The sequence below is a fragment of the Notamacropus eugenii genome, chromosome 1 (genome assembly GCF_028372415.1).
Source record: "Notamacropus eugenii isolate mMacEug1 chromosome 1, mMacEug1.pri_v2, whole genome shotgun sequence".
In the NCBI taxonomy this organism is placed as follows: domain Eukaryota; kingdom Metazoa; phylum Chordata; class Mammalia; order Diprotodontia; family Macropodidae; genus Notamacropus; species Notamacropus eugenii.
In genome coordinates, this window is record NC_092872.1 from 110,627,451 (window position 1) to 110,648,413 (window position 20,963).

General features: G+C 37.1%; 1 long non-coding RNA gene across 1 annotated transcript in view; it reads right to left on the reverse strand.

The window, feature by feature from the left end:
- LOC140505801 (uncharacterized) overlaps window positions 1–20,963 on the reverse strand; it is a 102,762-nt gene that overhangs the window by 45,411 nt on the left and 36,388 nt on the right. The window contains exon 2 of the long non-coding RNA XR_011967670.1: window positions 17,381–17,558. This is a non-coding gene — a long non-coding RNA (uncharacterized lncRNA). The remainder of the gene's footprint in view (window positions 1–17,380; window positions 17,559–20,963) is intronic.

The window sequence follows — 20,963 nt, forward strand, 5'->3', positions numbered from 1 at the left end:
AGATTTGCTGGGTAGGTGATTCTTGGTTTCAATCCCAGTTCCTTTGACCTCTGAAATATCCCATTCCAAGCCCTTCAATCCCTTAATGTTGAAGTTGCCAGATCCTGTGTTATCCTGAGTGTATTTCCACAATACTGAAATTGTTTCTTTCTAGCTTCTTGAAGAATTTTCTCATTGATCTGGGAACTCTGAAATTTGGCCACAATATTTCTACGAGTTTCTTTCTTTGAGTCTCTTTCAGGAGGTGATCAGTGGATTCTTTCAATATTTATTTTGCCCTCTGATTCTAGAATATCAGGACAGTTTTCCTTGTTAATTACATGGAAGATAATGTCTAGGCTCTTTTTTGGATCATGGCTTTCAGGTAGTCCCACAATTTTTAAATTGTTTCTCCTGGATCTGTTTTCCAGGTGAGTTGTTTTTCCAATGAGATGTTTCACATTATCTTCTATTTTTTCAAAATTTGGGTTGTGTTTGCTAACTTCTTGGTTTAACTCATAGTCATTCATTTCCCTGAACTCAATTCTCTCTTTCAACAAATTATTTTGTTCAGTGAGATTTTGTACCTTCTCCTCCAATTGGTTAATTCTGCTTTTTAAAACCTCCTTCTCCTCATTGGCTTTCTGGATCTCTTTTTCCAATTGAGTTAGCCTCATTTTAAAACTGTTATTTTCCTCAGCATTTTTTGGTTCTCCTTTAGTAAGCTGCTAACTTGTTTTTTAAGGTCTTCTGTTGCCTGATCCCAGTTTAAGTTCCTTTTGGAGGCCCTGGAGGCATGAGCCTTGATTTTCTGTGACAGTATGCTTTGTTCTTCCTCATCTGAAAAGATGGGAGGAGACACCTGTTCCCCAAGAAAGTAACCTTCTATGGTCTTATTTTTTCCTCTTTTTGGGCATTTTCCCATCCAGTTGCTTGACTTTTGAGTTTCTTCTCCACAGCCACCTGACCTCCAGTTTCCCCAAGCCAGCACTGAGATTCAGATAAGCTGCCCCAAACACTCAGGGAATTTAGGTGGGGACAGGGTCGCTATTCAGTGTGAGATTAAGATCAGCTGCTGAGGAGGGGCCAGTGCTACCACACAGGGCTCAAATCCCTCAGGGGGTTTAAGATGAGACCTTCAACAATGAATGCAGGCTACTTCCTGCTTTGGGAGCCCAGTCCTCTATTGATGCCACCTGAGGAGGCCTTGGTTATAAGGATACCCTGCTACCTTCTTGGCCAGCCAAAAAGACCCTCTCACTGACCTTTGGCACCTATGGGTTGAGGGATCTATGCTGCCTGTGGAGATTCTGTCCCTGAAGGTTGCTCAAATCTGCTCCTCTCGGTTTTGCATGGCCAGGGCTGGGCTGGGCTCTTCTCCACTTCCCCTGCTCGACAGACCTTTTCCATTAGTCTTTCAGGTCACTCTGGGATAGAAATCTCCTTCACTCCGTTGTTCTGTGGCTTCTGCTGCTCTAGAATTTGTTGAGAGTTCTTCTTTACAGGTATTTCATGGGCTGTGGGGTATGAGCTAGCCTATGTGTGTCTTTCTACTCTGCCATCTTGGCTTTGTCCCCCTCTCTCCCCATTTTGTCTTTTAACTCACTTATTTTCTCCCGTAAGCATATGGATGTTATACTACTTGGTGTATATGTATTTCACATTGACATTGCTTCATTGTCTATGGCAATTTATAGCATGATGTATTGTCCTTCCTTATTTATTTATTTAGATCTATTTTTGCTTTGACTTTGTCTGAAACGAGGATTACCACCTCTGCTTTCCTTTTCTTTTTTTACTTCAACTGAAGCATAATATATTCTGCTCCAGCCTTTTACCTTTACTCTGTGTGTCTCTCACTTTCAAATATATTTCCTATAAACAACGTATTGCAGGGTTCTGATTTTAAACTTTGCTAACCACTTCCATTTTATGGAAGAGTTCATCCCATTGATATTCAAAGTTATGAGTACTGTGTTTTTCCTTCCATCCTATCCCCCCATTTAAACTTTTCTTTCTCCTTTTATGCTGTCCCACCTCAACAATAGTTTGCTTCAGACTGTCATGTTCCTCAATCTGCCCTTGATTCTATGAGCTCTCCATCTCTTTTCTTTCCTCTTTCTCCTCCTACTTCCCTGTAGGTTAAGATAAATTTCTGACTGTGTATGTTATTCCCTCTTTGAGCCAAATGGAAAAAAGTAAGGTTCAGACAATCTTCACTCAGCCTTCCCTTCTTTCCCTCTACTGCAGTAGATCTTTTGCTCCTCTTTGTGTGATGCAATTTACGCTATTTGGCCTCCCCCTTTCCTCTTCTGATACAATCTTTTTTTCTTCTGACCTGTTAATTTTTCTATATCATCACATCAAAGTCATCTTATACCCGTACTCTCTGTCTATGTATATCCCTTTTAACTGCCATAATAGACATGTAGTTCTCAAAAATTACCAGTATTGTCTTGCAGTGTAGGGATGTAAACATTTTATCCTTGTTGAATAACTTCCCCTGCCTCCCTTTTTCTGTATTTTCATGCTTCTCTTGAGTCTTATACTGGAGCATCAAATTTTCTCCTCCAGTCTGGTCTTTTCATCACTGAATTTTGAAAGTCCCCTCTTTCGTTGAAAGTGTGTTTTTTTCCCTGAATGATTATGCTCAGTATTTCTGGGTTGTTGATTCTTGGTTGTAATTCAAATTCCTTTGCCTGCTGGAATACCATATTCCAAACGCTTGAATGCTTTAATGTAGTCATTGCTAAGTTCTGTGTAATCCTGACTGTGGCTCCACCGTATGTAATTGTTTCTTTCTGATTGCTTCCTGTATGTTCTCCTTGACCTGATAATTCACAAATTTGGCTATAGTATTCCTTGGATGTTTCATTTTGGGATCTCTTTCAGGAGGTGATGGGTGGATTCCTTCAATGACTGTTCTGCCTTCTGTTTCTAGTATAACAAGATAGTTTCCTTGAAAATTTTTTGAAAGATGCTATCTGGTATTTTTTTAAACGTGGTTTTCTGGTACACCAAGGTTTCTTGAGTTATCTCTCCTGGATCTATTTTCTTGGTCTGCTGTTTTTCTAATGGAATATTTTACATTATCTCTTTTTTTTCAGTATTTTGATTGTGTTTGACTTACGCTTGATGGCTCATAGAGTCATTAGTTTCCAATTGGAATTGGAATTAGCAATGCTGATTTTTCAGGAATTATCTTCAATGAGCTTTTGTATCTTTTTTTTTTTCCATTTGGTCAATTCAACTTTTTAAGGATCTGCTTTCTTCAATCAATTTTTGTCCTTAGTTTTCCAAGTTGTTGACTCTCTCTTGCATAGCTGTCATATCTTTTCCAAATTTTTTCTTATACCTCTCTTATTTGACTTTGAAAATACTTTTTGAATGCTTATAAGAAGAGTTTTGGGGCTTGAGACTAATTCATATTGCCATTTGAGGTTTTGTATGAAAGTATTTTTGACATTGTTGTCCTCCTCTAAATTTGTGTTTTTATCTTCCCTTTCCCCATATGTGTCATTAATGATTTTTTTCATAATAGGAAGATCGTTTCCATCCATTAATTGGCCAACGTGACCTGCATGAGTCACATGAAAGCCTCAGTCACATGAGTCTGTTGTGGGAGAAGCTTCCTGAAGGGATGGAACAGGAAGTGATAGAGTAGGAAAGGTGGAGCAGAGCTGAGAGGAAGTTGGTCAGAGTAACCTGAATTGAGAGAGAGAGAGGAAGCAGTCAGAGAGCTGTGAATGTTCATTTGTGGGAATGGCCTAGCAGGTGGAAGGCTTGGGGATGGTGGTGCTCCCTGCATTGCTATTGTGTATAGATTTCTTTGTTGCTATGATGGATTTGACTTTCTGGTATTGGGATTTAGCTTTCTGGTGTTTAGATAAATGTTTTGGCTCTGTCTTCCACGTGGAGAGTTTGTTATATTTTACTATTCACAATTATGCTGGCATATTCACAACTGCCACAGGTACTGTGAACATCGTGTTGGTGCTACATTTGGCTATGGGGATAGGATTGTAGAATATTAGACCTCTATTTGGAGGCAGAAAGGTTTTTGAGAGAGAAATGGATATCCCAGGATGGGGGGGGGGAATTTTTCCTTATTCCTCCCTTGTAACAGAATGGGTTAAAGCACAGCGCTTAGTGAAAACTGGGAATTGAGGCTATGGAAGGGAGAACCTAGAGATTTTGAATGATGTTTGTAAGTAATACAAATAAAATAGGGGAAAGAACTGGCAGGGGTGTGTAGGAGAGGCTAGGCCTTGATAACAAGTTATCATTTTATGTGTAAAAGCAGAGACAAGCTGCTGGAAGAGAAAACTCAGATGGAAAGGGAGCTTGTTGTCTTGCATGGGACTCTTCCTGTCCCATAGCATTTGGGCTCTACTTTAGGAAAGGAAGCTGGGTTATCTCAGGTGGTAGAAGAACACACTGGTGTTAATTTAGCTTTCAAAAAGAAGCAAAAAAATAACAAAAGGAATGTGCATGAACATCAGGGCTTACTTGCCCTGACAACTGCCAGAAGAATGTGTGGGAGGAAAATGAAACAAACTTAGGTGAGGAGGCTTTTACAAGTGCAGACACTGGCCCAAAACTAAAAAGAAAGCAGAAGAACCAGGGGAGCCACACACTGTTTAGGGAGGTAATTGAAGATTTTATTCAGCAGGAGGTCACAGGTATTTTGAGTCAGTCACCCAAAGGATGGAAGAATCGTTAATATCTTGGAGGGTGAGAATCAGTGATGAAGGGACTGGAGGAGTATCAATAGAATGTATGAATTGCTTGAAATTCATAGGTATTAGAATTCTTTCACACAGCAAGGTTTTAGAGTTAACCATATGCAAGTAGGTAACAATACAACCAATCTGTTAGCTTTAGCACCAGATGGATGTGTGGTCTAGTGGCAATAGACCCTGATATTATTCACTTAAGGACAGTGTGAGAAAGTTAAAAGAGGAGGTAATGAAGACTGTCATAAAGATTGGAAATGCAGATGATATCCCTTAGCATTTTCTCATGGAAATATCAGTGAAGGCAACTCCTCCTGCCTTCAAGCACCTAATTCTGATTCTAATAATTGAGAAAATAGGGCACCTTCTTTTGGAGATATTGGACAAGATTTCATAGTTAAGTGATTTAGGTGACTGCAGAAAAGATAAATTCCCTGTAGAGAGAAAAGTAAATAGCCAGAGGTTTCAAAGTCAGAATAGATTAACAAGAAAAGAATTGTTTACTGTTCTAATGAGAGCAGGAGTAGATTTTGGAAGAATAGATGGTATTCAAACTAATGAACTATATAAAATTCACCAAGAAAAGAGGCTTAATATTAGATGGAATAGGGAATTAAGAACTGCCCCTATAGATCTTCCTGAATCCTTGTATCCAAGTCTGTCACATCTTCAGGGAGAATAGGAAATTGGTCAGGCCACAGCTCAGATTAAAGAAAGTGTATCTCTAGCAGAATGATGACCCCAAATTTGCAAATTAGAAAACAGCAAACAACAATGAATGAGGTAATGATAGTAGGTTCATGAACTCCAGAAGCACCACTGACCCTATACCTACCCTGCTTCTGGTTATTGTCTCCTTATTTGTTTTTGGCTTTTTGTCTTCTAAATTTGTTTACTAGAATCTGTATGCTGCATACTTAGTATCCTCCACCTGCAGATGCTTGACTGCTTATGCCAGATGTCACTCCTGTCTATGACTGTGATGTGTTACCCCTGAACCTGGCATCAACCTAGCTCTGGATGTTAACTAATTGACCTCTCATTTGGAACCTCTTGGGGCAGGGACAACTCAACAACCAGTTTCAGCAAGAAGTAGCTATGGAAGAAAAGACTTTTGCTTTTTACCCCAAGATTTTGGGCCACATTTGTTCCAGGAGGAAATGGTGGAGTGTTTGTGCTCCTGCCCTATCCTAAGATACTGTTTTATTTCCTTATTTTGTATTATTCCTGTTATATTGTTTTAATGGTCTATTGAGACTAGTTACCCCTAATTTTCCATTAACCTATGTTATTAATATGAAGTATCTTGGAGCAAAATGTATTGTTAATGTATTTTTTTCACAATGGGAAGTTCTTTCTCATCCATTAATAGGCACATATAACCTGAGTGAGTTACATGGAAGCCTGAGTCACATGAGGGTGTGGTGGGAGGAACTTGATGAATAGGTGGAGTAGGAAGGGGTGGAGCAGAGCTTAGAGGAAGTTGGTCACAGCAGCTAGAGCTGAGGGAGAGAGAAAAAGCAGCCAGTGAGCTTTAAGTGTTCATTTGTGGGAAGGCCCTAGCAGGTGAAAGATTTGGGAATGGTGGTGCCCTTCCATTGTTATTGTGTATAGATTTCTTTGTTGCTATGATGAATTTGTCTTTCTGGTGTTGAGATTTGGCTTTCTGGACTTTAAATAAATGTTTTGATTCTGCCTTCCATATGCAGAGTCTATTACATTTTGTATTTCAGAATTATGCTGGCATATTCATAGCCACCTTAGGAACTGTGAATATCGCACACCATAGTATGCGAAAACTACCATAGTAGTTTTCTATGGCCTGGGCTCTAATTTCTTACTCATTTTTAGCCTTGTTTGTGACTTTTAAAGTTGAGCACTGCTCCTGGCACAGAGGTGGCATTGTGCCAAGTTTCTTCTGCTTGGCATGGTCAGGATAAGAGGCATTGTCACTGACTATATGATCCAGAGACTCTGTTGATAGAAGCTTGTTTTCTGTGCTCAGGTGGCCTAGCCTAGTTGGACCTCTTGTTACCTAGGTTCAAGGGTTAGCAGTTTGTCTTCTGCATTAGGGGTGGAGAACTCACAGCTCACCTGATGAGCCACTGAACTTCTTACTGAAGTGACTCAGATGTTCCTCTGCACTGTTGCTAAGAGCCTTCAGCTGGCTTTCCTGACCACTGCTCCCCTGGGCTGCACTCCCCTTTTACCTAAGTAAGACAGACCTTTCCTGAAGTCCTTCTAAGTTATCTGAAGCTGGAAAAATTGTGTCACTGCATCTTTTTTATGTTCTGTCACTTCAGAACTCAATCTGAAGCTTGACTTGATGTTGTTTCTGAGGGAAATTAAGAGAGGTAAGCCAACTTTCAAACTTTTCTCTGTTCTCTTGGACATGACATCCTTTTGGAGGGAGAGTTTCCTACTGTTTGATGATGACACATCTGCCTCATTGCATTTTTCTTTCCATTAAGGAATTTGGGGAGAAAATTATTTTCAACTTCTCAATGTATATTTTCACTTTTTGCTGTTATTTTTTTCTGGAGAATTTAGTACATTCTTCAGTCCTCACATTCTGAGAAAAAGTTTGGATGGGGCTTAAACAAAGCACATATTTCTGTAATTGGCCTTTCCCCAGAATTGTCCAAAATAGTGCAACAATTATGATGGGTATGAAGTTGTTGATAAGAGTATGTATCTGAAAAAAAAGTAAAGAGTATAAATAGGCTTTGTTTGCTGTTGGTTTTTCTAATTAATTTATTTTTAGTTTTCAACATTCACTTCCATGCACCTTTGAGTTATAATTTTTCTCCCCCTGCCTCCCCTTCCCCTGACAGCATGCAGTCTGATATAGGCTCTATATATACATTCATATTTAACATACTGTCACATTAGTCATATTGAAAAGAAGAATTAGGACCAATGGGAGGAACTACGAGAAAGGAGAAACAAAACAGAACAAGAAAAAAGAGCAAATATTATGTTTCAATCTACATTCAGATTCCATGATTCTTTCTCTGGACTTGGATAGCATTTTCCACCATAGGTCTTTTGGAGTTGTCTAAAATCATGGCATTGCTGAGAAGAGCCAAGTCTGTGAAAGTCAGTCAATAGATGGATGTTGTTCACTATAAATCATCACTCCTTATTGTAAAAAATACTTTTTACTAAGATAATTTCATATCAAAAGAGAATTTCCAAGGATATTATAATATTATATGACTTAAAAATACAACCCTCCCAGCACATGCACACACACACACACACACACACACACACACACACACACACACACTCTTCTTTGTATCACTTGGTTATATATATCAAGAAGATGGGGATGGAGCCAAGATAGTGGAGCAAAAGCTGGGTCTTGCTTGGGCTCTCCCCTAAACCATTCCAAATACTTGTAATAATGCCTCCAAACAAATTCTAGATCTAGAGAACCTATAAAATGACACCATGAAACAATCTCTGTGCAAGACAACCTAGAAGGTAGACAAGAAAGGTATATCACACCAGGCTGGGAGCAGAATTCAGTCTAGAGTGGGTCATGCTGACACAGAGAGGGTAGAAGGAGGCTTCAAAGCATTGAATTTGTGGCAGTTTCCAGACTTCTCAATCCCAGAACACCAAAGACAGCATAGAAAATGAGTGGGAAAACTCTTTGGAACTTAGTCTGTTTGTGGTCTGGCCCCAGACATATGGTGCCAGAGGTGGCAGTGCTGATGGTGGTAGCAGCAACAGCTGCAATGGTTGTTTCCAGAGCTCTGGACTGACAGATGGTGAGGGATAAAGCAGCTGATAAAAACTCCTGTAGTCTGGGTCAGTACACCCACTCCCAGTAGAAGCAGTATCCCACCTTAACAAAGAGTTAGAAAGTCAAATATTTAGCTGGGAAGATCAGCAGTCATTGTACAAAAGTTCAGACAGTAGAATCTTACTTTAGTGACAAAGAAGATCAAAACATATAATCAGAAGTAGATAACAAAGTTAAAGTTCCTACATCAAAAGTTTCCAAGAAAATATGAATTAGTCACACACCATGAAAGAGCTCAAAAAAGATTTTAAAATCAAGTAAGACAAGTAGAGGAAAAAATGAGAAGAGAAATGTGATTGATGCAAGGAAGTCATGGAAAACAAGTCAACAACTTGCTAAAGGAAACCTCAGTAAATACTGAAGAAAATTATACCATAAAAATAGACTATGTCAAATGGCAAAAGAGGTCCAAAAAAAGACAATGAGGAAAAGAATGCAGATTTGATCAAGTGAAAAAGGAAGTCCAAAAGCTCCCTGAAGAAAATAATTCCTTTAAAATTAGCATGGAGCAAATGGAAGGTAATGACTTTATGAAAAATCAAGAAATTAAGAACAGCATCAAAAGAATGAAAAACTAGAAGACAATGTGAGATATCTCATTGGAAAAACCACTGATCTGGAAAATAGATCCAAGGGACACAATTTAAAAATTATTAGACTGCCAGAAAACAAGGATCAAAAAAAAAAGATCCCAGACATCATCTTTCAAGAATCATCAAGGAAAACTGTACTGATATTTTAGAAGCAGCTAGGTGGTGCAGTGGATAGTGCCCCAGTGCAGGAGTCAGGAGGACCTGAGTCCAAATCTCACCTCAGACACTTGATGCTCACTAGTTGTGTGACCTTGGGCAAGTCACTTAATCCCAATTGTCTCGTCCTGGATCATCTCCAGTCATTCTGACGAATGTCTGATCACTGGATTCAGATGGCTCTGGAGGAGAAGTGAGGCTGGTGACCTACACAGCCTTCCTTCACTCAAAACAAAGTCAGGTGCAAGTCATGTCATTATTTCTCTGATGGCAAGGTCTTCTTTGGCAACAAGAGATGAACACACACACACACACACACACACACACACACACACTGATATTCTAGAAGCATATGGGAAAATAGAAATGAAAAGAACCCACCAATCACCTCCAGGAAGAGATCCCAAAAGGAAAACTACTAGGAATATTGTAGACAAATTCCAGAGTTCCCACATCAAGGAGAAAATATTACAAGCAGCCAGAAAGAAACAAATCGAGCATTGTGGAAATACAATCAGGATAATACAGGATCTAGCAGCTTCCATATTAAGGGATTGAAGGTCTTGGAATATGATATTATGGAGGTCAGAGGAGCTAAGACTAAAACTCAGCAAAACTGAGTATAATACTTCAGGGGAAAAAAGGAATTTCAATGAAATAGAGACTTTCAAGTATTCTGGCAGAAAAACACAGAGCTGAATAGAAAATTTGACTTTCATATACAACTAAAGAGGAGCATGAAAAGTTAAATAGAAAAGACAAATCATAAAAGACTTAGTAAAGTTGAACTGTTTACATTACTGCATGGAAAGTTGATATTTGTAATCCTTGAGGGTAGTCGGGGGAAATATATACATAAACATACACACATACATACACACACACACATATACATTTAGATAGATAGATAGAAGGCACAAGGTGAGATGAATATGAAGGTATGATATCTAAAAATGAAATCAAAAGCTGAAAGGAACATATTGGGAAAAGGATAAAGGGAGAGATAGAATGGGGTAAATTTTCTTACGAAAAAAAAGGAAAGAGAAAGGTTTCACAATGGAGAGAAACAAGAGGGAGGTGAGGGAGAATGAGTAAACCTTATTGTCATTGGATTTGGCTTAAGGAGCTGATAATATGCACACTTAATTGAGGATCTTACCCTACAGGAAAATAAGATGAATGGAGTGGGGCAGGGTGATAGAAGGGAGGGTAGTTTGGACAAGGTAGTCACAATGAAATGCTTTTAAAAAGGATTAACATCAAAGGAGAAAATAGAATATGTGGAGGCAGGATAGGATCAAGGGCAATATAGTTAGTCTGTCATAATATGGCTATTATATAAGAGTTTTGCATAAATACACATGTGTAACCTATGTTGAATTGTTTGTCTTCTCAATGAAGGTGGGTGGGGAGGGAAGAAGGAAGAGAATTTGAAATTCAAAATTTTAAAACAAATGTTAAAAATTGTTTTTACATGCAACTGGGAAATAAGTTATACAGGCAATGGAGTAAAAAAATCTATCTTGCCCTACAAGAAAATAAAGTGGAATGGGATAATGGGGGTGGAGGTTGTGACAAAAGTTAGGGCAGACTGGGGGAAAGGGTAATCAGTATGCATGCCATCTTGGGGTGGGGGTAGAGGGGAGATAGGTACAAAATTTGGAATTCAAAATCTTCTGGAAATGAAAGTTGAAAACTACAAATAAATTAACTAATTAATAAAAAAAGAAGATAGTAAGAACCGTAGAATTAAAGTTCTATAGATTGAAGGTATTCCAGAAGTCATATATAGAGGTCAGGCTAAATACTAATCTAAGCACCTTTCCTCAAGTATTTTGTGTTTAGGACATTTGTCTTCATTACTTTATTGATCTTTTATTCTAGTTCTTCCTAGTGTGTGTGCAATAATGCTGGGGAAGAGGAATGTCCCTTTATGAGATATAAATTAATCCTTTGAGTAAATCGGAAAAGAAACAATACCATAGGTTAAAGAATAACTCTGGGTGACCATGATAAATCAATCCAGAGATACTCTAAAAGGAATAGTTTTCTTCAGAATGGTCAGAAGAATCATAGAGCTGGAAAAACAGAGGCGTTTAAAGCCATTCATATTTGGAGATTAAAAAGATAGCAGAGGTAATCATTACAGAGAAAAGGGTTAGGATTCTAGGAACTGAGAAGCCATTAAAAGTTTTCTTTCCCACCACTACAGTCTCCAAGGTGGTAATTCTATTTCTAATTTTTACCCTTGAACTCATTCATGGGACATGAATATAGGTAACCTTTTCCTTTAAGAAGTAGAAAATCTATTCACCTTCAATTATTTTAAATCATTACCTTGTTTTTATAAACAGTGTTAACTACTAGCATTTGTGAGTTAGTGTGATTATTTGCAGCACATTGGGGAAGAAGCAACTGAGCAAAAAGCATTCCTGGAGAAAAGATAAAGATAAATGTAAGAATGTGGTATTTTGCCAGAAATTTTGTCTTACACTGGGTGTTCAGATATAACAAGAGAATAAAGAAAATTGTAGATCCTTTCATATTACATCCCAAAGAGAACTCATGTAAACAATGAGAAGAAAGCTAAGAGGCATTGTTGAAAAGCCCTTTTAACAACAGTATCACACCATTTCTATATATAACATGATTCTGTATAATTAATTAGCAAACATATGTTCCTTTTTCAGATTGAACAAATGTCTTGTACATGTAGCAACCCTTATGCTTTAGCCTAGGATTCAGCTGCAAGGGATGCGTCTCTCTTGAAAAAGCTTGTTCATTTTTGTAAAACTAACAGTTAATAAGGGCAAGACTGATTCTTCAAATAACCAATGGCTAGACACCCTATAGTAGAGTGAAGTTGATTGCAGAAATTTTTTTTCAATTTTGTACATTTTTTTCTTATGGAAGATCATTTATATTTTTCAGGTAAAAAGAATCACTACCTTCCTCGGTTTAGCAAACAAACAAAAAAAGAAAAAAACTGAAAAAAAACTTTTAATTCATAAATGAATTTTAAAAAGTATAAATACACTAATCCATTAAAGTCAAAATAGGTTGGGCCCTTCATAAGAGGTAAATAGTACACTCCTGGTGAATACCTTTTATAATTTCAAAATAATTCATTCAAGGAATAAGCAATTCAAGGCTTCATAACCTTTATAGCCTGTGAATATAACCATTTAAAATCAAAAGGGTACAAAACCTTAAAACTTCATTATCTTGCCCTTCTGTTCTGTAATTTGGCCAAGAATGTTTTGGATAAACAATTTATCACAGAACAGTGAATAATATGCTTGAATTCATATATGTGTATATTATTCTTAAATACCCAAATAGGTCCATTAGCTAATTTAGCTTGTCTTGTTGTTATTTTTGCTTTAATCCATTTCGAAGATTGGCAATACAATAGGTTTATCCATTAAGAGAAACTTCCAAAATTTGATCCAAGGGGATCCATGTGTAAGAGTCCATCCTTATTCTTTCTCAACAATGAACAAATACCAGTTGAGCATATGGACTTTCCATGAATTATTTGACATTCTACCTACATGAGTAACTGATGTTTTTATTCATTCAATTGTCTTTTATGATGTACTTTATTTTAATTCCTTGTAATTCCTGGTTTGTTTTGTATGACAGCCTATTAACAACCTCCACATGCCTTTCCAATGCCCTTTTAATGACATTAATTTTTAGTTCTTTGAAGACTGTAGCAAAACAAATGTGGGCCACAATCTACCAAGGAGAAGAGTGGTCACCTATTCCCAGCTTCACAGAGCTGCAGCTTTGGTGGGGCCTGCATGGAGCAGATGAAGGAAGATACCTGGAAAATGCTGTTGGTGCCGCTATACCCATGCCTGCTGGTGGCTCTGCATGAGCTGGGCTTGCCCTGCATGATTCTGGTGCAGTCTGCAACCATCCCTCTCTTTATGAAAAAACAAAGATGTAGATGCAGAAGCTGTCACAGGTAGTTGCAAAAGACTGGCCTTTGTCATTCCCATCCTGCAGATTCTACTGAGAAGGGAAGCTAAAAAAAATGCAGGTCAGAGCCATCATCATCATCATACCCATGAGCTTGCCATCCAGATCAATGAAATACTGTTTCATTTTTCTAAGTACTTCCCACAACTTAGCATTTTTAGCATGTAAATAAATATTATTTATTTTAAAAATGTCATTTCTCTACAACTTTCTTGAAGCTAGTTTTAAGAGTAGAAACTATAGTATTGCTTTGTTTAGGATTCTAAATACAGAAAACTTGAGGTGGGGTGAAAGGACTATTGCAAGGTAGATTTAGGGGGCTAGGTGAGGGAGGGACTCATCAATTAAGATGCCATGGACTCCACAGCAGGAGTATTATAGCTGATATTCAATTATCCAGAGCATGGTCTCTGGTCCACAAAATACATCTACAGAGCAACAGGGAAAAGATGACTGGGTTATAGAGAGGAAAGAATGTTTGAAATGCTAAGAATGTTAAGGTAGATTTATGAAGGACTATATGTCATTTGGCTTCAGTTCTCATAATGAAGTAGGAGACTAATGTGACCTATTGAAAGTGTAAGATGTGAATAAATAGTTATGGGCTTGTAGAGAGAGGAAAATCAATGTAATAGATTTTTATAGGGTGAGATATGTATAATGAGGCTTCCAAATAATCTGTGGTGGTTAGCACAAAGTTATGTATGTATGTATATATATATACATATATGTGTGTGTGTGTGTGTGTGTGTGTGTGTGTGTGTGTATATATATATATATATATATATATATATATATATATATATATATATATATATATATATATATATATATATATATGCAAAAGCACCATGATTCCATATTGGTGAAGAAAACATTGAATGAGATCTGAAGCTGTGTAGCTGGATAAGGTATTTACTTAGTTGATTTCAAAGAGTCTTTAGGAGAAATATGGGATAAAAGAAACAACAAACATGATGATAAAGCTGATTACTCAACATTTCCCTGATGTTTAGCTGGTTTCCCTTGGTGCTGCTAAAATGGAATACCTTGGGTGAAGAAATCTTTCCTTCTTTGCTATTATCTCACTATTAGCTAAAGAGTTCATTAATCCTTATATATTTTCTGATAAATTCAAAGCCATAGGACTTGTTTTATTTCTACTGGATGTGTTATTTTGATAATTTTTTGATAGTATTATTTATTTTAAAAATATCATTTCTCTACAACTTTCTTGAAGTTAGTTTTAAAAGTAGAAACTATAGTGAGCAGTCTGGAAATGACTTTTAAAAATATTTTGTAACACTGTCAATATTCCATCATTTGAATAAGCAAGTACTAAATTAAAAGAAAATCCATGTTTCTCCCTACACATTATTTTAGTCCTAGGGAGTTCAATCCCAATAGGAGAAATGTTGCAACTAAAGATATAGAAAAAAAAGCTACTAAGTAAACTGTTTTGCTCAATTGTGGGCTGTAGTCAATATACACCATTTCAACTCTCAGACTGATAATATCCTAACATCTTCACAATCTGTCAAATCATCTAAGCCTTTTTATTAGATATTTCAGGCCAACTACAATTTGACTCAAATATCTTCTTTTTCCTGATCAAATACATATTAAACATTTACTCTTGGTGCTAAGAATACTCAAACAAAAATTAGAATGTCTCTGCAAATAAGTGAGCTGCATTATAGTGAGGGATAATGGAAACAGATAAAGAAATTCCAAATAATTTGCGAAAGGAAAGCACTATCAATAGGGGAATTGGAAAAGATAGAACAGGAGACAAAATTTCAGCAGAGGCTTGAAGGAAGCTAAAGAATTTTTCCATACTTTTTGCATATATTATTTTTTCCAAATATCAGTTACTTTTTTCTCTCTTTACACCCAATCCCACTTAATAAAAAGGAAATTTAAAAAGGTATACATAACCCTTTTATCCTATGGGCATATTCAAGTAAAACAAATTGAAATGTTGACTGTCTCCAAAAATACATTTTTCATTCTGAATTATATCTCTGTCATGAGAGAGGTTAGATTCTTTGGTCATCTGGAGTTATGGTTGATTGTTTTTTCCTCTTAATAGTATATTTTTCCAGTAACATGAAAAGAGATTTCAGCATTCACTTTTTTCGATTTTGAGTTCGAAATTTTGTTCACCATCCTCAACACCCTCCCCAAGACAGCAAGCATTTTGATATTAGCTACACATGTACAGTCACATTAAATATATTTATATATTAGTCATGTTGTGAAAGAACAGGACAAAAGGGAAAAACCTTGAGAAAGAAAAAAAGAGAGAAAGTAATATGCTTCAGTCTGCATTCAGAATTGATAGTTTTTTCCCTGGATGTGGGCAGCATTTTCTATCATGAGTCTTTAGAATTGTCTTAGATTATTGTACTTCTGAGAAGAGCGAAGTCTATCAAAGTTGATCCTCACACAATGTTGCTGCTACTGTGTACAAAATTCTCCTAATTCTGCTCACTTCACTCAGCATCAATTCATGTAAGTCTTTCCAGGTTTTTCTGAAATCCACCTGGTCAACATTTCCTATCTAATTTTCAATTTTTTTTCCAGCTTTCTACTTTCCTTTTAATCTTTTTTGCATTGGTTTTGATTGTGCAAAAACCTTCATTTAAATTACTGTAATAAAAATAATCCATTTTGCATTTCATAATGTTTCTATATCTTGCCTGGTCATAATTTTTTCTTTTCTCCATAGATTCTTGCTCTCCTAATTTGATTACGATATTGCCCTTTTTGTCTAAATAGTATATGGATGATTGTTTTGTCAATGATTTCTAAAGTGTTTCAGAATTTTTTTTTATGTTATTGATTCAAAGGCAAGTTGGGAGTATATCTAGGCATAGGGAAAGTCTGTGCAAAGGCATGAAAGTGCAAATAGTATGCCAAATTCAGAGAATATCAAGTATACCAGTATGTTGTTTGTTTGAACATAGAGTGTATGAATGGGTGTAATATTACGGAAATCTGGAAATATAAGCTACATGCAGACTTTATGGGACTTTAAATGGTGAGCTGTGGGGTTTAGCCCACTGATAAGAAGCACAGCTGAAGGATCTTAAGAAGGGAAGTGAAGTGGTCAAAATTATGCTGTCTGAAGATTATTATGGTGATATTTTAAAAGGTTGATTGAAGATAGAATATCAGACAGACCAATTAGATACTTTAAAGTAAGTTGATTCAAGTCCCACCTTCTGCAAGAAGCCTCTTCCCCAGTCCTCCTTAGTTCTAGTTCCCTCTCCCCCAGATGATTTAACTTTCTTTCTGAATATAAATTATTCATACTCAATTGTGTGCTTGTTGTTTTCTCCATTACACTGTTAGCTCCTTGAGAGCAGGAATTACTTTTTTATTGTTGTAACTCCAGCACTTAGCATAGTGACTAATATAGTAGGTGCTTAAAAATGTTTATTGGCTTGAGTTGACTGCAAAGGAGACATAATGATGATAATTCCTCCCCAGCTTTATCTCCCATTATGTAAACAAAATTCCAAATTTGGAAGTGAAATACAGGTATGAATCAAAGAACACTACAATCATTGAAGAAATAAAATTGAGGAATACTCAAGGAGCAATGAACAGATAAGCCGCTTACTCTACTGGTATTATGAAATCAAAGAACACAAGTGAGATCACAGCACCTTGTGGGGAAGTTTTTGATAAACTGATGGGAGGATGTGAATGGAATTATAGAAGAAGAGGAGGAAAAGATAAACCACAATCCACATTTATGGAGGGCATGTCCACATTGAAGGTTTCATTGTCCCATTGGAGTATGAAAGAATAACCTATGCTACAGTTTTATTTTCACTGTGCTTTCCTGTCTCTATTCCTCACTTAGGAGGGCCCTGTGACTGGAACACATTCTTATATATCCTTGAGAGTTCAAACAAAGCTCAGTTTTCAATTTCCAGTTCAAATGTCACATATTCTGTATAGTATTCACTTTACTATCATATCAAAGCAATCTCTATCACATACCAACTGTCACACATAGGGCAAGCAAACAAGGTAAGCTTGTGGAGCAAGGCACTTGGAAGGAGAAACAACAACAATAACAAAATAAAACCAGTGTATTCTACCTCCACCTTGATCACATCTCCCCTCAGACTTTACTGTAAACAGTCCAGTATGATGAAACAGCTCAAGACCCTTGGAAATAGCCATACTTCCAAACCAACGCCTGCAGCCATCGTCCTGGGAAGCATAACCTTTGAAGATGCAGCTTGAAAACTGCTCCTGCAGGTGCAACAGTCATATCTATTGGAGGTCAAGAAAAGAAAACTCTTGTTAAAAAACATCCTTGGCATTGTCAAGTGGTTTAATATTTCTTGGCATGGGCAGTAGTTTTTTTAATTAATTTACTCATTTTTAGTTTTCAACATTTACTTTCATAAATTTTCAATTTTCTCAGTCTCCCTCCTTCCCCCCCCCAAGATGGCATGAAATCTGATATAGGCTCTACATATACATTCTTATTAAACATATGTTCACATTACTCATGTTATATAAAAGAATTAGAATGAATTGGAGTAACCACAAAAAAGAAAAAAACGAAAGTGCAAATACTACACTTCCATCTGCATTCAGACTCTATAGTTGTTTCTTTGGATGTGGATGGCATTTTCCATCATGAGTCTTTTGGAATTGTCTTAGGTACTTGCATTGCTGAGAAGAACTAAATTTATCAAAGGTAGTCATCACACAATGTGGCTGTTACTTTGGACAATGTTCTCCTGGTTCTACTCACTTCACTCAGCCTCAGTTCAAATAAGTCTTTCCAGGTTTTTCTGAAGTCCACCTGCTCATCATTTCTTATAACACAATAGCATTCAATTGCATTCATATGCCACAACTTGTTCAGGCATTCTACAATTGATGGCAATACCATCAATTTCCAGTTCTTGACCACTACAAAAAAGAGGTGCCATAAATATTTTTTTTTGTACACGTGGGTCTTCTTGCTATTTTTCTGACCTTTTTGGGGTACAGCCCTAGAAGTGGTATTGCTGGGTCAAGGAGCATGCACATTTTTATAGCACTTTGAGCATAATTCCAAACTGCTCTCCAGAATGGTTGGATCAATTCAGAGTTCCACCTACAATGCATATGTTCCAATTTTTCCACATCTTCTCCAGAATTTATCATTTTCATGTTTTGTCATGTTCACCAGTCTGATAGGTGTGATGTGGTAGCTCAGAGTTGTTTTGATTTGCATTTTTCTAATCAATAGTGATTTGTAGCTTTTTTTATATGAATATACATACCTTCCATGTCTTCCTCTGAAACTGCCTGTTCATATCCTTTGACCATTTGTCAATTGGGTAATGACTTGTATTCTTATAAATTTAACTCAGTTCTCTATACATTTTAGAAATGAGGCCTTTATCAGACACTGGTTGCAAAAATTCCCAGTTTTCTGCTTCCCTCCTTATCTTAATTGAATGGACTTTGTGCAAAAACTTTTCAATTTAATGTAATCAAAAGTATGGTGGGGAGGGGGGTAGGTTGCTGAGTGAATTGAGCACCACTTCTGGAGTCAGGAAGACCTGAGTTCAAATCTGTCTTCAGACACTTGTCACCTACTACCTGTGTGACATTGGGCAAGTTACTTAATCCCATTTGCCTTGCCTTCCCCCTATAAAAAAAATAGAAAAATAAAATGCAGTTGAAATGTATTGGTACTCTTATGACAACTGATTTCTCTTTAAGAAAATTATCCATTTTGCATTTCAAAATCTTCCGTATCTCTTGTTTGGTTATAAATTCTTCCATTCTACATAAGTTTGACAAGTAGATTATTCCTTGCTGTTCTAGTTTGCTTATTGTATGAGTCTTTATAACTAAATTGTCCACCTGTTTTGACTTTATTTTGGTATACGGTGTAAGGTGTGGGTCTATGCCCAGCTTCACAAGGCAGTAGGTTTTCACCACTGCTTTTTGTTTTCTTTTACATAACTCCACTCTTAATTCACAGAGTAATCTCTAATCCCTTGAACCCTTAAGTCTCTCCCAGGCCAACTTCACTGCGCTTGGCACTCTTCTTCCCATCTTGATGAACTATTTTGACTATGTTGTTCTCTGGAACCCCAAGCCACCTTATCATATTGTCTTTTACACCCACCTAAGCCCGTGCCTTGGTCGGATAATTCCCATACTTCACTGACTTCACTTATAAGTAAATACTGCTGAAGAAATGTGGAGAAAATAATCCGACCTTTCTGACTGGGTCCATTACAATTTAAATAATCTCAACTGAGTACACAGTGCTACTAGGTAGTACCTCTTCTATCAACTCTAACTTTCTCCACAAACTTTGATCCTATCCAAACCTCCTGTGACTTTCCTGCCCCCACTCTCTCATATGAGAATTTTGACTCATAATGCACAGGTAAAAATGAGGCCAATTTTCTCAACTTCTCTCCTCTTCCTCAGATCTGTCGCTCAGATGCCTTTTACTGCTATCTCCTCATTCACCTCTGTCTCATATAATGAAATGGCTTTACTCCTTATCAAGGGCAATCCCTCTACTTGTTGAAGTAATCCCATTTCATTTCATCACCTCAAAAAGATTGCCCCATCTCTCATTCTTACTTTTGTTTGTTTTCTGTCTCTATTTATCTGTCTTTTTCTCTCTGTCCCTCTCTCTCTCTCTCTCTCTCTCTCTCATTCTCCTCCTTGATCACTTCCTACTGTCCACATGTATGTCACTTTTTTCCCCTGGAAAACCCCCTCCTTTAATCCTTACTACTTACTACTATCATCCTGTATCTCTGCTGTCCTTTGTAGTTTAATTTCTAAAAACAAACAAATAAAAAACTACTTATAGTAGATGCCTCCACTTACTCTACTCTGACTCTCCTCTTAGTCTTTTATTTTCTGGCTTCCACTCCTATCAGTCCACTGACACTGTTGCTTATTCTGTCCTCCTTGATAATCTTTTTTTTCTCTAGATTATTGAGACAACATTCTGTCCTGATTTTCTCCTTACCTGACTGTTCCTTCTCTGTCTCCTTTGCTGGATTCTCATCCAGATCATGCTATCTAACCATAGATGTCCCTCGGAGTTCTGTACTTGGATCTCTTCTCCCATCATATATTTTTAATGATCACATCAACTGTCATGCATTTAATTATTATTTCTATGCTGATGATTCTCAAATTTATCTTTCGTGCCCCAATCTCTATTTCCTTCCCCTAATCTCAAATCTCCAAAATCCTGTCAGACATCTCCAACTGGATGCCCAGTAGACAGTTTAAGCACAAAGTGTTCAAACTGTGTCTTTCTCCCTTAATCCTTCCCTTCTCCTACTTTCCATATTATTGTAGAAGGCAACACTATCCTCTCCTCCCTCACAATCTAGGAATGATCTTGAATTCCTCACTATCTCTTACCTCCCATTTCCAAATTGTCGCCAAGACCTTTGCAATGTCTCTTGAATATGTCCCCCTTCTCTCCTCTGACACTGCTACAACTCTAGTGAATCCCCTCATCACATTACACCTAGATTATTGCAAGAGTTTGTTGGTGGTTCCATATGACTCAAGTCTCTCCCCACTCGAAAGCATTCTCCATTTTGTCACTAACATGATTTTAACTAAAACAAAGGTCTGTTCATGTTACCTCTCTATTCAAATTGTTACCAGAAACAAATATAAAATGTT